The sequence below is a fragment of the Oncorhynchus kisutch genome, linkage group LG17 (genome assembly GCF_002021735.2).
Source record: "Oncorhynchus kisutch isolate 150728-3 linkage group LG17, Okis_V2, whole genome shotgun sequence".
Classification (NCBI taxonomy): domain Eukaryota; kingdom Metazoa; phylum Chordata; class Actinopteri; order Salmoniformes; family Salmonidae; genus Oncorhynchus; species Oncorhynchus kisutch.
This window is the reverse complement of record NC_034190.2, coordinates 85,095,832-85,105,831: the sequence shown is the minus strand read 5'-3', so window position 1 is coordinate 85,105,831 and position 10,000 is coordinate 85,095,832. Positions and strand designations below refer to the sequence as shown.

The window sequence follows — 10,000 nt, the reverse complement described above, 5'->3', positions numbered from 1 at the left end:
GACTAACCAATGATAGGGTACGTTATGAGACTACCCAAGATAGGGGACGTTATGAGACTACCCAAGATAGGGGACGTTAGATAGGGGACTCATTCAGGAGTATAGATTACTATAGATACAGATCAGAGTTATCATGACCTGATCAGAGAGAAGTGGGCTTTTACCTTTTGCAGTAGAAAACCTCTATAGCACCTGCCTTTTCCTGTCATTTCGAAAAAACACTAGTGTCATTCATAATGAAATGAACACAGTAAGGTACTGCATTTCTAGATATACAATGATCAGTACACACCGATACAGGTCGCTATAGCATAGCACAGTATCCAATCCTCACTGATTGAAGGGAGCCTTCTCTTTCTTTTCACGCTATGTTCCCTCCCCTACTTGCTCGATCTGCTCTCTCTCTCTCTCTCTCTCTCTCTCTCTCTCTCTCTCTCCACTCCCCGTTTGTTCCTCGTATCACCGTCTCCGTATTGCCTTCGCCTATGGGGACAGAGGGAAGTAAAAGAGTGAATGCGCTGTAATTCTGATGTGTGTTCTACTGGTGCCATTAGGCTAATACCGCCCGCGAGCATGGCTACCGCGTCGGAAAGTCAGCAGCAGCCGTAGAGACGCTTTCACCGCCGCACCTACCGCGGCGCGGATCCACTCTTTCTTTCAAATCTTACGAGCTATGTTCATTGTCTATCTGCCTGCGCAGTGCAATGGATTTTTACCTATCTAATGTCATAGAGCACAGCCTGCGGTGACTAGTCAGGCAGCAGTACACGGCACACCAAGGGACTAATAAATAGGATTGGACTATATATATTCATTATATATCTGGCGTTAGCTGCAACGACGAAAAACATCGCGGCAGGAACAAGGCTGGAATTATGAAGGTATGCCGTTGAAGCAAATGTGCATTTTACAACGTGTTTTTGTTTTGTTTTAAGGCTGTTTTGTCTAATTGCCATATGCTAAGTGCCAATTTTCACCATGTATTCAACAATACGCTGTATTCAGAACATGCTGTCATAATGTAGCAAGCGAGGAGGTTAGACTACGATGTGGTTCATTTATGTCATCGCCTATTGTGCTCCAATACGCTGCATTTGCTCCCCGGATCAGACTCGTCGTTTACTAGTGCTTTATACCCGTATAAGATGTACAATGGGTCCCCTATGCTCTCTGCTGATAAACTCTCCCCTATGTCACTAGTTCCTCAGCAGGCTATCCAAATTGAACCGTCTGATGCCTTCAACACATCTGGCCAGGGATTACCAAGCATTTATTTACAATTATTGATACCCCTTTCAACATAACTCCGTGTTGCAATAGCCTGCAGCAGCAGCATATGTGGGCATAGTAATATTGTTTGTCTGTTTTGTCCAACGGCCTGTGATGGTGGATGAACTGCAGTAGGCATATAGTAGTATACCAGTATAGTAGTATAGTAGTATGACAGTATAGTAGTATAGTAGTATATCAGTATAGTAGAATAGTAGTATAGCAGTATAGTAGAATATCAGTATATGAACTGCAGTAGGCATATAGTAGTATACCAGTATAGTAGTATAGTAGTATGACAGTATAGTAGTATAGTAGTATGACAGTATAGTAGTATAGTAGTATAGCAGTATAGTAGAATATCAGTATAGTAGAATAGCAGCATAGCAGCATAGCAGTATAGTAGAATAGTGGTATAGTAGAATAGTGGTATAGTAGAATAACAGTATAGTAGAATAGCAGTATAGTAGAATAGCGGTATAGTAGAATAGCGGTATAGTAGAATAGCAGTATAGTAGAATAGCAGTATAGTAGAATAGCAGTATAGTAGTATAGTAGTATAGCAGTATAGTAGAATAGCAGTATAGTAGTATAGCAGTATAGTAGTATAGCAGTATAGTAGAATAGCAGTATAGTAGTATATCAGTATAGTAGTATAGCAGTATAGTAGTATATCAGTATAGTAGAATAGCAGTATAGTACAATAGCATAATAGTAGAATAGCAGTATAGTAGAATAGCAATATAGTAGAATAGCAGTATAGTAGAATAGCAGTATAGTAGAATAGCATTGTAGTAGAATAGCAGTATAGTAGAATAGCAGTATAGTAGTATAGCAGTATAGTAGAATAGCAGTATAGTAGAATAGCAGTATAGTAGTATAGCAGTATAGTAGAATAGCAGTATAGTAGAATAGCAGTATAGTAGTATATGAGTATAGTAGAATAGCAGTATAGTAGTATATCAGTATAGTAGAATAGCAGTATAGTAGAATAGCATTATAGTAGAATAGCAGTATAGTAGAATAGCAGTATAGTAGAATAGCATTATAGTAGAATAGCAGTATAGTAGAATAGCAATATAGTAGAATAGCAGTATAGTAGAATAGCATTATAGTAGTATAGCAGTATAGTAGAATAGCAGTATAGTAGACTAGCAGTATAGTAGAATAGCAGTATAGTAGACTAGCAGTATAGTAGAATAGCAGTATATATAGTAGTATATCAGTATAGTAGTATAGCAGTATAGTAGAATAGCAGTATAGTAGTATATCAGTATAGTAGAATAGCAGTATAGTACAATAGCATTATAGTAGAATAGCAGTATAGTAGAATAGCAGTATAGTAGAATAGCATTGTAGTAGAATAGCAGTATAGTAGAATAGCAGTATAGTAGTATAGAAGTATAGTAGAATAGCAGTATAGTAGAATAGCAGTATAGTAGTATATGAGTATAGTAGAATAGCAGTATAGTAGTATATCAGTATAGTAGAATAGCAGTATAGTAGAATAGCATTATAGTAGAATAGCAGTATAGTAGAATAGCAGTATAGTAGAATAGCATTATAGTAGAATAGCAGTATAGTAGAATAGCAATATAGTAGAATAGCAGTATAGTAGAATAGCATTATAGTAGTATAGCAGTATAGTAGAATAGCAGTATAGTAGACTAGCAGTATAGTAGAATAGCAGTATAGTAGACTAGCAGTATAGTAGAATAGCAGCATAGCAGAATAGCAGCATAGTAGAATAGCAGCATAGTAGAATAGCAGCATAGTAGAATAGTAGTAAAGTAGAATAGCAGTATAGTACAATAGCATTATAGTAGAATAGCAGTATAGTAGAATAGCAATATAGTAGAATAGCAGTATAGTAGAATAGCAGTATAGTAGAATAGCATTGTAGTAGAATAGCAGTATAGTAGAATAGCAGTATAGTAGTATAGCAGTATAGTAGAATAGCAGTATAGTAGAATAGCAGTATAGTAGTATATGAGTATAGTAGAATAGCAGTATAGTAGTATAGCAGTATAGTAGAATAGCAGTATAGTACAATAGCATTATAGTAGAATAGCAGTATAGTAGAATAGCAGTATAGTAGAATAGCATTATAGTAGAATAGCAGTATAGTAGAATAGCAATATAGTAGAATAGCAATATAGTAGAATAGCATTATAGTAGTATAGCAGTATAGTAGAATAGCAGTATAGTAGACTAGCAGTATAGTAGAATAGCAGTATAGTAGACTAGCAGTATAGTAGAATAGCAGCATAGCAGAATAGCAGCATAGTAGAATAGCAGCATAGTAGAATAGCAGCATAGTAGAATAGTAGTAAAGTAGAATAGCAGTATAGTAGAATAGCAGTATAGTAGAATAGTGGTATAGTAGAATATCAGTATAGTAGAATATCAGTATAGTAGAATATCAGTATAGTAGAATAGCAGTATAGTAGAATAGCAGTATAGTAGAATAACAGCATAATAGAATAGCAGTATAGTAGTATAGCAGTATAGTAGAATAGCAGTATAGTAGTATAGTGGTATAGTAGTATAGTAGTATAGTGGTATAGTAGTATAGCAGTATAGTAGAATAGCAGTATAGTAGTATAGTGGTATAGTAGTATAGCAGCATATCAGCACAGTTGTATAGTGGTATAGTAGTATAGAGATATAGAAGTATAGTAGTATAGTAGTATAGTAGCATAACAGTATAGTAGTATAGATCGGTATAACAGTATAGTAGAATAGATCAGTATGGTAGTATAGACCTGTAGAGTAGTATAGTTGTATAGATCAGTTTAGCAGTATAGCAGTATAGAATTATAACACTGTAGCGGTATAGTAGTATAGCAGCATATTAGTATAGTTGTATAGTGGTATAGTAGTATAGAGATATAGAAGTATAGTAGTATAGTAGTATAGTTGTATATTAGTATAGCTGTATAGTGGTATCGTTGTATAGTGTCTGTATAGTGGTATAGTAGTATAGCGTATAGTATAGTAGTATAGTAGTATAGCGATATAGAAGTATAGTAGTATAGATCGGTATCGTTGTATAGTGGTATAGTAGTATAGTTGTATAATACCACTGTAACGGTATAGTAGTATAGTAGCATAACAGTATAGTAGTATAGATCGGTATAACAGTATAGTAGAATAGATCAGTATGGTAGTATAGACCTGTAGAGTAGTATAGTTGTATAGATCAGTTTAGCAGTATAGCAGTATAGAATTATAACACTGTAGCGGTATAGTAGTATAGCAGCATATTAGTATAGTTGTATAGTGGTATAGTAGTATAGAGATATAGAAGTATAGTAGTATAGTAGTATAGTTGTATATTAGTATAGCTGTATAGTGGTATCGTTGTATAGTGTCTGTATAGTGGTATAGTAGTATAGCAGCATATTAGTATAGTTGTATAGTGGTATAGTAGTATAGAGATATAGAAGTATAGTAGTATAGTAGTATAGTTGTATATTAGTATAGCTGTATAGTGGTATCGTTGTATAGTGTCTGTATAGTGGTATAGTAGTATAGCGTATAGTATAGTAGTATAGTAGTATAGCGATATAGAAGTATAGTAGTATAGATCGGTATCGTTGTATAGTGGTATAGATCAGTTTAGCAGTATAGCAGTATAGAATTATAACACTGTAGCGGTATAGTAGTATAGCAGCATATTAGTATAGCTGTATATTGGTATCGTTGTATAGTGGTATAGCGATATAGAAGTATAGTAGTATAGATCGGGACAACAATATAACAGTGCAGTAGTATAGTAGTATAGATCAGTATAGCAGTGTAGGAGTATAGATCCGTTTAACGGTGTAGTTGTTTAGATCAGTATATCAGTATATCAGTTTAGTGGTATAGATTAGTATAGCAGTATATCAGTTTAGTAGTATAGATCAGTATATCAGCATAGTAGTGTAGATGGTATAACAGTATAACAGTATAGTAGTATAGATCAGTGTAACAGTGTAGTAGTATAGATCAGTATATCAGTATATCAGTTAGTGGTATAGATTAGTATAGCAGTATATCAGTTTAGTAGTATAGATCAGTATATCAGTATATCAGTATAGTAGTATAGATTAGTATAGCAGTATATCAGTTTAGTAGTATAGATCAGTATATCAGCATAGTAGTGTAGATGGTATAACAGTATACCAGTATAGTAGTATAGATCAGTGTAACAGTGTAGTAGCATAGATCAGTATAGCAGTACATCAGTAGATCAGTATTGTAGTATAGATCAGTATAGTAGTACAGCAGTATACCGGTATATCAGTATAGTGGTATAGATTTGTATAGTGGTATGGCAGTATATTAGTATAGTAGTATCGATCAGTATACCGGTATATCAGTATAGTGGTATAGATTTGTATAGTGGTATGGCAGTATATTAGTATAGTAGTATCGATCAGTATACCGGTATATCAGTATAGTGGTATAGATTTGTATAGCGGTATGGCAGTATATTAGTATAGTAGTATCGATCAGTATACCGGTATATCAGTATAGTGGTATAGATTTGTATAGTGGTATGGTAGTATATTAGTATAGTAGTATCGATCAGTATACCGGTATATCAGTATAGTGGTATAGATTTGTATAGTGGTATGGCAGTATATTAGTATAGTAGTATCGATCAGTATACCGGTATATCAGTATAGTGGTATAGATTGTATAGTGGTATGGCAGTATATTAGTATAGTAGTATCGAACAGTATACCGGTATATCAGTATAGTGGTATAGATTTGTATAGTGGTATGGTAGTATATTAGTATAGTAGTATCGATCAGTATACCGGTATATCAGTATAGTGGTATAGATTTGTATAGTGGTATGGCAGTATATTAGTATAGTAGTATCGATCAGTATACCGATATATCAGTATAGTGGTATAGATTTGTATAGCGGTATGGTAGTATATTAGTATAGTAGTATCGATCAGTATACCGGTATATCAGTATAGTGGTATAGATTTGTATAGCGGTATGGTAGTATATTAGTATAGTAGTATCGATCAGTATACCGGTATATCAGTATAGTGGTATAGATTTGTATAGTGGTATGGTAGTATATTAGTATAGTAGTATCGATCAGTATACCGGTATATCAGTATAGTGGTATAGATTTGTATAGTGGTATGGTAGTATATTAGTATAGTAGTATCGATCAGTATACCGGTATATCAGTATAGTGGTATAGATTTGTATAGCGGTATGGTAGTATATTAGTATAGTAGTATCGATCAGTATACCGGTATATCAGTATAGTGGTATAGATTTGTATAGTGGTATGGTAGTATATTAGTATAGTAGTATCGATCAGTATACCGGTATATCAGTATAGTGGTATAGATTTGTATAGCGGTATGGTAGTATATTAGTATAGTAGTATCGATCAGTATACCGGTATATCAGTATAGTGGTATATGATTTGTATAGTGGTATGGCAGTATATTAGTATAGTAGTATCGATCAGTATACCGGTATATCAGTATAGTGGTATAGATTTGTATAGCGGTATGGTAGTATATTAGTATAGTAGTATCGATCAGTATACCGGTATATCAGTATAGTGGTATAGATTTGTATAGTGGTATGGCAGTATATTAGTATAGTAGTATCGATCAGTATACCGGTATATCAGTATAGTGGTATAGATTTGTATAGCGGTATGGTAGTATATTAGTATAGTAGTATCGATCAGTATACCGGTATATCAGTATAGTGGTATAGATTTGTATAGCGGTATGGTAGTATATTAGTATAGTAGTATCGATCAGTATACCGGTATATCAGTATAGTGGTATAGATTTGTATAGCGGTATGGTAGTATATTAGTATAGTAGTATCGATCAGTATACCGTATATCAGTATAGTGGTATAGATTTGTAAGCGGTATGGTAGTATATTAGTATAGTAGTATCGATCAGTATACCGGTATATCAGTATAGTGGTATAGATTTGTATAGTGGTATGGTAGTATATTAGTATAGTAGTATCGATCAGTATACCGGTATATCAGTATAGTGGTATAGATTTGTATAGTGGTATGGTAGTATATTAGTATAGTAGTATCGATCAGTATACCGGTATATCAGTATAGTGGTATAGATTTGTATAGCGGTATGGCAGTATATTAGTATAGTAGTATCGATCAGTATACCAGTATATCAGTATAGTGGTATAGATTTGTATAGCGGTATGGCAGTATATTAGTATAGTAGTATCGATCAGTATACCGGTATATCAGTATAGTGGTATAGATTTGTATAGTGGTATGGTAGTATATTAGTATAGTAGTATCGATCAGTATACCGGTATATCAGTATAGTGGTATAGATTTGTATAGTGGTATGGTAGTATATTAGTATAGTAGTATCGATCAGTATACCGGTATATCAGTATAGTGGTATAGATTTGTATAGCGGTATGGTAGTATATTAGTATAGTAGTATCGATCAGTAATACCGGTATATCAGTATAGTGGTATAGATTTGTATAGTGGTATGGTAGTATATTAGTATAGTAGTATCGATCAGTATACCGTATATCAGTATAGTGGTATAGATTTGTATAAGCTGGTATGGTAGTATATTAGTATAGTAGTATCGATCAGTATACCGGTATATCAGTATAGTGGTATAGATTTGTATAGTGGTATGGTAGTATATTAGTATAGTAGTATCGATCAGTATACCGGTATATCAGTATAGTGGTATAGATTTGTATAGTGGTATGGTAGTATATTAGTATAGTAGTATCGATCAGTATACCGGTATATCAGTATAGTGGTATAGATTTGTATAGTGGTATGGCAGTATATTAGTATAGTAGTATCGATCAGTATACCGGTATATCAGTATAGTGGTATAGATTTGTATAGTGGTATGGCAGTATATTAGTATAGTAGTATCGATCAGTATACCGGTATATCAGTATAGTGGTATAGATTTGTAAGCGGTATGGTAGTATATTAGTATAGTAGTATCGATCAGTATACCGGTATATCAGTATAGTGGTATAGATTTGTATAGCGGTATGGCAATATATTAGTATAGTAGTATCGATCAGTATACCGGTATATCAGTATAGTGGTATAGATTTGTATAGCGGTATGGCAGTATATTAGTATAGTAGTATCGATCAGTATACCGGTATATCAGTATAGTGGTATAGATTTGTATAGCGGTATGGTAGTATATTAGTATAGTAGTATCGATCAGTATACCGGTATATCAGTATAGTGGTATAGATTTGTATAGCGGTATGGTAGTATATTAGTATAGTAGTATCGATCAGTATACCGGTATATCAGTATAGTGGTATAGATTTGTATAGCGGTATGGTAGTATATTAGTATAGTAGTATCGATCAGTATACCGGTATATCAGTATAGTGGTATAGATTTGTATAGCGGTATGGTAGTATATTAGTATAGTAGTAGCGATCAGTATACCGGTATATCAGTATAGTGGTATAGATGTGTATAGTGGTATGGTAGTATATTAGTATAGTAGTATCGATCAGTATACCGGTATATCAGTATAGTGGTATAGATTTGTATAGTGGTATGGCAGTATATTAGTATAGTAGTATCGATCAGTATACCGGTATATCAGTATAGTGGTATAGATTTGTATAGTGGTATGGCAGTATATTAGTATAGTAGTATCGATCAGTATACCGGTATATCAGTATAGTAGTATAGATTTGTATAGTGTATGGCAGTATATTAGTATAGTAGTATCGATCAGTATACCGGTATATCAGTATAGTGGTATAGATTTGTATAGTGGTATGGCAGTATATTAGTATAGTAGTATCGATCAGTATATACCGGTATATCAGTATAGTGGTATAGATTTGTATAGTGGTATGGCAGTATATTAGTATAGTAGTATCGATCAGTATACCGGTATATCAGTATAGTGGTATAGATTTGTATAGTGGTATGGCAGTATATTAGTATAGTAGTATCGATCAGTATACCGGTATATCAGTATAGTGGTATAGATTTGTATAGTGGTATGGCAGTATATTAGTATAGTAGTATCGATCAGTATACCGGTATATCAGTATAGTGGTATAGATTTGTATAGCGGTATGGTAGTATATTAGTATAGTAGTATCGATCAGTATACCGGTATATCAGTATAGTGGTATAGATTTGTATAGTGGTATGGCAGTATATTAGTATAGTAGTATCGATCAGTATACCGGTATATCAGTATAGTGGTATAGATTTGTATAGTGGTATGGCAGTATATTAGTATAGTAGTATCGATCAGTATACCGGTATAATCAGTATAGTGGTATAGATTTGTATAGTGGTATGGTAGTATATTAGTATAGTAGTATCGATCAGTATACCGGTATATCAGTATAGTGGTATAGATTTGTATAGTGGTATGGCAGTATATTAGTATAGTAGTATCGATCAGTATACCGGTATATCAGTATAGTGGTATAGATTTGTATAGCGGTATGGCAGTATATTAGTATAGTAGTATCGATCAGTATACCGGTATATCAGTATAGTGGTATAGATTTGTATAGTGGTATGGTAGTATATTAGTATAGTAGTATCGATCAGTATACCGGTATATCAGTATAGTGGTATAGATTTGTATAGTGGTATGGCAGTATATTAGTATAGTAGTATCGATCAGTATACCGGTATATCAGTATAGTGGTATAGATTTGTATAGTGGTATGG

General features: G+C 33.6%; 1 protein-coding gene across 4 annotated transcripts in view; it reads left to right on the top strand.

Moving 5' to 3' along the window:
• The first annotated feature begins 459 nt into the window (after positions 1-459).
• magixa (MAGI family member, X-linked a) overlaps positions 460-10,000 on the top strand; it is a 179,088-nt gene continuing 169,547 nt past the window's right edge. For all 4 annotated transcript variants that reach the window (XM_031794855.1, XM_031794854.1, XM_031794853.1 and 1 more), the window contains exon 1: positions 460-881. The gene's annotated coding sequence lies outside the window, so the exon portion shown is untranslated. The remainder of the gene's footprint in view (positions 882-10,000) is intronic.